Genomic DNA, 6,796 nt, shown 5'->3' with positions numbered 1-6,796 from the left:
TAGAGGTGTTTAATATTCTCTTGGGTCTTGGGTCGGATTGCACTTTTTATTTGTGAATCCTAAAACATTTAAATGACACTCATTCGGAAGTGGAAGACGTTATTATATAAAGCAAATATTTTAAGAAGAAATTTATACTGCTTTTGTTTCCATGTTAAACGGACCTACACTCTTAAAAATTCAGGTGGTTTCGCAGAAAATTCACCGTAAAGTTTACAGGTCTTTTACCAGAATTGACATTTCAGGTGAAATTTCCGTAAATTTTGAACAGTGTATCCAGCATTTGACCAAAGTTCTTTCGAGTTGTTTGAAGTTGTTATCATATTTCGAATAATAGAATGACTATTAAGTTATACGAAAGAAAACTTTCAAAAATGTTTTTCATTATTTCTTCTGGTTTAATTGCAAAATAATTTGAAGAATTATTAAATACTTTTAGCCTTATATTTAGTGGTTGCAGACACTGTCGTAAGATACTTTTATGACAAACTAGCAGCGTTCACCCCGCTTCGCTGCGGTCACCCCGGAACGCAATAAACTTTGTTACTTAGATAATTTTTACTTTTTCGCTTTCAAGTGATATGATAAAAACCATAGAAGATTGCAGTAAATGTTAACATTATATCGCCTGTCATTTATGTTAACCCGCCCCGCTTCGCTGCGGTCACCCCGGAACGCAATAAACTTTGTTACTTAGATAATTTTTACTTTTTCGCTTTCAAGTGATTGCAGTAAATGTTAACATTATAGCGCCTGTCATTTATGTTAACCCGCCGAGTGACACGGTCATGCGGGTTGCATATAAATATGTTTATTTTTACCTATGATGATCTAACAAAGGATTTGTACGTTATGGACACTTGAATGGTCAATTATCTCAAGACACTGGTAATTAAAAATTAAAGTGATATGATAAAAACCATCTAGGGTCCAAATCCTAATAACCCCCCAAAAATAAAAGAAATTGGTTCAGCCGTATTAGCGTGATGAGGGAACAAAGGATTTGTACGTTCTCTTTTATATATATAGATGAAAGTTGTTTCCGCAACTGAACTGACAAAAAAAAAAAAATCTCGCCAGTAATGAGATTGTGTTGTGTGTATTCCAACCTTAGAAACTGTTGATCATACGTTTTCTTCAATTACATTATAGGTGAGTACATTTGTTATTATTATTTTAAGTATATTTATAAGGTTCTTATTGCTCATATTTTACGGATTGGAGTTCAAATTTCTTTTAGTATTTCATTATCGTCTTCTGTGTAAAGTTTTAACCGGTGAAGCACCTCGGTTTTTTGCATCCAAAGGTTGATCGTATGTTCAGTGTACAAATAACGCACTGACGTTCAAGTCGCATATTATGCAACATCACATAAGGAAAAGTACGTTCGGAACTGTTCTAGTGCAAGTAGTAATGTGTGCTGTCAATTTAAGTGCAAGGAAAAAATTGGGCCTTTGTGCCGTAGAGTAGATCCAGTATTTTCAGGCCTATAAACGTTAAAAGGTAATAGTATACATGAGAACCCCCTGTCTTCCGTGCGCGAGGATACTTCATATTATATATTTATACGTTACCAAATTAAATCACTGCGTTGTCTTCATTATATGTGCTTAACATTCTATTTTTACTTTCTAGAATAAATTTTGTTGATTTCGATTCGAAAAATGTTAAATATTTTTAAATTTATATCATGATGCAGACCAAAATCCTTGTTGCATATAATGTAATGCGCTATAGCATATAAAGTACAAGGGCAAATAGGTACGTTTTTTTTAATTTTCGTATCAGTGGATAAGTAAATGGAAGTGGGTTTGTTACCCCCTTTCTAAGTTCGTAGATACTCAATGAATAATCCCTAAAAGTATGAGCGTCCAGCTTCTTCTGGAACTCAGACGGTCTTACGTATACTATATCCCGTTAAAATTTTATTATTTATCAAGAAATTGTTTCTTGGTGCGCATTCACTTTAAGAGGACCTCACCGTTTGTGTGTAAATACTGCGTCCGGATATATGCTATAAAACTGCAGTGACCTGTGCTGAGTGGCCACTAAACGGACGAATGTCATGTAATAGAGTAAGGACAGGGCAGCCCGAGTGGTAGCAAGGGGTGCGTGCGTAGGTAGCAGGCGTGTCAGCGATGGTAGGTATTCGCGTAAACAAGGATGTCGTTGAAAACACTTAGATAAATTTGGTTATTATCTTAACACGCGATTACTTACCTTTGCGATTTGTACAATGCCGACACTGCATTTAGGAAACTGTAAAAAACTAACTGGTTTGTGGTAGAGGACTTGAATTCCTCTGATAACCTTTCATGTGCTCACTTATCTCACATCATTAACACATTTGAATATACGTATTACTGTTTCTACATTTCTTTATTTTCAATGTTTTTCTACATTGGTCATATTTTCTGCTCAATTTCAATAATACGTACCGGTCCACAACATATAATAACTCTTTTCTTCACAACACACATTCTTATAACACTCAAAATCGAGCTGCCATCTTTGAATACGCCGAACTAATTTCCTCATTATACCCTAATGTCTCATGTCAGCATGCATCCACTGAAAATAGTACCAGCAGCACGCAGATTTTCACGTCTGAAAATATTACATTAAACTATCTAGCGTGAATTAAAAAAATACTGTGTCTTTCCTTGAAAATTTACGTATTTTTCATATTTCAGGTCCTACTCTCACACACTTAACTCGAAATTCTCTGTGGATGCTTCGTTATACATTTTAACCAGTTAATGAAAATAGTGGAGATCGGAATATGACTTCGCTTTCGTGCCTTTCTCCAACAGTTGATTGCAAGAAAAAAAAGGTGAGTAAGGCTAGGGAAATTAAGGTTACAAATTTTACAGTAGCCCTGTAAACAAACTTTTTTTTGATAAGAAGTTTTCAATTTAATACACTGCTTTGCTGAACATTCAAAATTTATAATTAATCAGCATATTGAGTTGCTGGCTAAGACACACCAACTTCATTTGCTTTATACAATAATTATTGCTTTTTATAATTATCGTTGTTATTTAGCAACAGTTAAACTCTCTTTAACGTAAAGTGTTTCATGCTCATTTTCAATGTTCCGATGTAGTTTTCTCATATATTTTGCGGGGGCGCGGTGGCTCAGTGGTAGAGCGTTCACCTCTGGTGCTTGGGATCCCGGGTTCGATCCCAGCCCCCGTCAAGTGAACTTTGTGGTGGACAAACACCGTGCTCGTGGGTTTTCTCGGGGTTCTCCCGTTTCCTCCCACTTTCTTCATCCCACCATTTCACTCATCTCTCATTATCACCGTCTCCTTTAGCCTAATCGGCATAACCGTGGGACGTAAAACTCAAAGATTTCATTTCATTTTCTCATATATTTTGCATGGCACAACTTATCAATAAATATTACTCTTCAATCCTTATTCTTAATCTAAGCTTAAATGATTGCATGGTAGTGTGCATTTTGAATACAACTCTTGAACTTTAACAAATAATTTTCTATGAGTTGAGTATACTTTTCTATGAAATGCGAGATTTTTTAAAAATATGATTGTCTTTAGGTATTTATAAAGGAATAATTTTTAAAATCATGAAAGACTGAAAATTTCAAATAATATGGAAAGATTGGCAATTTATCCATAAAAATGAATACATTATTTAAAATATTTACAGCTCATACTGAACTGAACTACATCTTTGATAACTTTTTTTTCTTTACTTATTATGAAACAATGGTATGGTGTGGCTACTTGGCAGTTGTTACCATTTGCTCTGCGTCGACATAAAACCTCTGTTTACTAATTGCTACATTATGATCCGCTTGTCTTCATTACTGTCTGTACGCTGTAAGTTGAAATCATTCCTAATGCTGTAGCGATATTTTCTTACATTCTTTTTTTATATATAATTATTTTGCTCACCAAACACCACACATCCATACCATATATTAATGATTTACTTTTTTTGCACTTATTCAAGGGTTTCATTATAAACAACTTTTCGCTGAAGATAGAGTTAATATGTGCCGAAATATTAGATAAGGCAAACATCAAAGTCCGTTAATTTTAACTATCATCTATCTTGAATCTACAGTATAACGTTGCTTAGTGCGTTTATATAATTGACCCTGATTCAGTAGTGAGATGATTCGCTTTTATAAGAAAAATGTCTTAACATTAGTAGATCTCACTTCAATTTTTTAAGATTAAAATAAATAAATATGGCAGGGCTTCCGGTTAGCCGAATAATCAGCACGCGTGCCTTCTGCAAAATACGTATGCAATAATTTCTCCATACTTATGCCTATAATTCTATGAAATAAAAGGTTTTTTAAAACGAAGTCGTTTGTTGATATTTGAACAAAGAAGTCAACAAATAAATAAAAGTAAATGAAATGAAATCTTTGAGTTTTACATCCTGTGGTTATGCCGGCTAGACTAAAGAAGACGGTAATGAGGAAAAATGAAAGAAATTGTGGAATGAAGAAAGTGGAAAAAAACGGGAGAATCCCGAGAAAACCCACCCATACGGTGTTTGTCTAACACAAATCTCACTTTCCGCGAGCTGGAATCGATCTAAGGACCCCATGCACTAGATGTGAACGCTCTACCACTGAGCCACCGCGACACCCTAAAGAAATGAAGACTACAAACTAACCAATTACATTTTTTTAACCAGTAGGTTGAAATTTTATTAAGTTGTTGCAGGTTCAGTTTAGTAAGTTATTGCATCGAAATTGAACTAAAGTGATGTGAAAATAAACCTGTATTGTACCATTCAACCCATACACTTCATAGTTGAAGTTCCAGAAAACAATTATTCATAATGTACATGTATTAACAGAGTTCTTCATAGACATGACAAAAAAAGCCTATAGCCACTAAGGTCAAAGAGTATTCCAGATTCGATAAAGAGGATGATAAGGTACTTTCAGACTTGTCACAACATTTTCATGCGTCCAAACACAGGTCAATGATATTAAAGTGCTACACAGAACAAATTTGTTCATTAAGAGGAATGTTTATGAATAGTTTTATACAAGAATGAACAACCTAGTTTGAATCTTGACAAAGACCACTTGAACAACAAACGAGTTAAAATAATCAACTGTCATCTGGCGCACAAACTTTAAAGTTTGAAGATTGTATGGCACAAAACAGGTTTAATTTCACACAGCATATTTATAATTTTGTTAAGTGGTTGGTGTTTTAATGAAGACGGGAGTTCCTATCGAAAATTTCAAGTTACTTATATGACTGACGTATACAAGATTAGTTCAAGTTAATAACGATTCTCTCTTGTTGCGTGATCCAGTGACGTCGCTCCATACACCAAGTAAAGTGGCTTCACAACGTTTGTCGGAGTAAAATTACTTATGGGTAGCTACTTGGCCATAAGACCTAAGTTTTCACATCATGTGCCGAACATTTACGGTGAATAGAACCTGATACACTGTGAGCGTGGCGATAGATGATTGCAATTCCACAGAACAATCCACTTAAACGCTCTACAGTTCTGGAGGCCAAAATGCGAGGCCGTCCTCGCTGTTTTTGTGTTCAGGAACGTCGCACCACTTTTCTCCTTCACTGCAACAACCTAAGTAAGTCTCTGTTTTTTTTGTTTAAGACCTTAAGTATCCTGAACCAGTTACACATTAGATGTGGCATGCAGCCATCTCACCACGTTGACGTTCGTGAAATGCACAGTTTTACTCATTCGGTTCTCTCACCCATTTAGTACGATTATGAATATTGTCCATATCTGTGTATCCCAGACACATATGGTTTCCCTTTGTAACTGAAAAACACACTTCTTGTGTTTGATACCACTATTAGGTGAAATCTGTAATACACTATTTCTTGTTACCTTTTATGGTGCGAAATTGTTAATCGTTTTCCACAAATACAAACCTGTTTTCGAGACTTCTATATATCTTAATCCACAGTTCTTATGCCAGCTTCACGGATGTGAAATAGTGCAAAATGAGAATGGTTAGTGTTAATAAAAACTTAAGTAAATTTATAGAATAGTTAATGCAAATGTATATGAATAATTCATAGTATTGTTTATGAAACAGAGAAGAGTTTGTCTTTAAAAAAAATCGTACAGGAAAGGAAAATGTAATGGTATGAGAGACATAAGAGAAACACCATTAAGCATGATATTGCGCTCAGAGTTACATAAGTCAATTTACAACTTGAAAGAAATAAAAATAGGTTTTGCCTATTTTTCTCTAGCTTCGAAATATATTTGTTTCTGATTTCAGGTGTTTTGTTGGAATTAATCCAGAAATTGAATCCATTCCGCGGAAAGCGAGGGAAAATACGGCAACATGATACTTCTAAGGATTATCCGTAGCAAATTTTTGACTTCCATGAAATAACTCATTGTCAGTTTATAAACGGAATATTGACTAGACTGATCATTTCTTTTTTATTTCATGTACTATCATTAGAGAATTAAATATGATGAGATATTTAAGAATATATTGTTTTCATTTGGTTTTTTTCTAAATCCTGTTAATTTATGTTTAAATCTTTAAGTATTTTTTTTTTTTTTCAGTAGCGTCATTTCAGACTTTGCCAGGTAGGAGTAAGTTAGTTCATCAACATAAGAGTTTTACCTTTTGAATTAGTATTTTAGTATACAATTTATTGAAGAGCATGTGATTCTCAAACCCAGGGGGGTAATTATCCTCCTTGCCCTTTCTCAAATGATTCCCTGCTTCTCTCTCTCTGAAAACCTTCTTCTGCTTTCTGTACATGTAGACTTAACTCTGGTTGTATTACTGTTACAA

General features: G+C 34.4%; 1 long non-coding RNA gene across 2 annotated transcripts; it reads left to right on the top strand.

Moving 5' to 3' along the window:
• Positions 1-1,041: 1,041 nt before the first annotated feature.
• On the top strand, positions 1,042-6,483 carry LOC145661935 (uncharacterized). 2 transcript variants are annotated; one of them, XR_014126910.1, is made up of 3 exons: positions 1,042-1,152; positions 2,694-2,833; positions 6,266-6,483. It is a non-coding gene; the product is annotated as an uncharacterized LOC145661935 (long non-coding RNA). The 2 variants fall into 2 exon arrangements; XR_014126911.1 differs by lacking the exon at positions 1,042-1,152 and adding an exon at positions 1,362-1,381.
• The last annotated feature ends 313 nt before the right edge of the window (positions 6,484-6,796 follow it).

This window comes from Thermobia domestica, chromosome 10 (assembly GCF_964235325.1).
Source record: "Thermobia domestica chromosome 10, izTheDome1.hap1.1, whole genome shotgun sequence".
Classification (NCBI taxonomy): Eukaryota; Metazoa; Arthropoda; class Insecta; order Zygentoma; family Lepismatidae; genus Thermobia; species Thermobia domestica.
The sequence above is the reverse complement of the archived record's forward strand: the minus strand, read 5'-3'. Positions and strand labels throughout refer to the sequence as shown.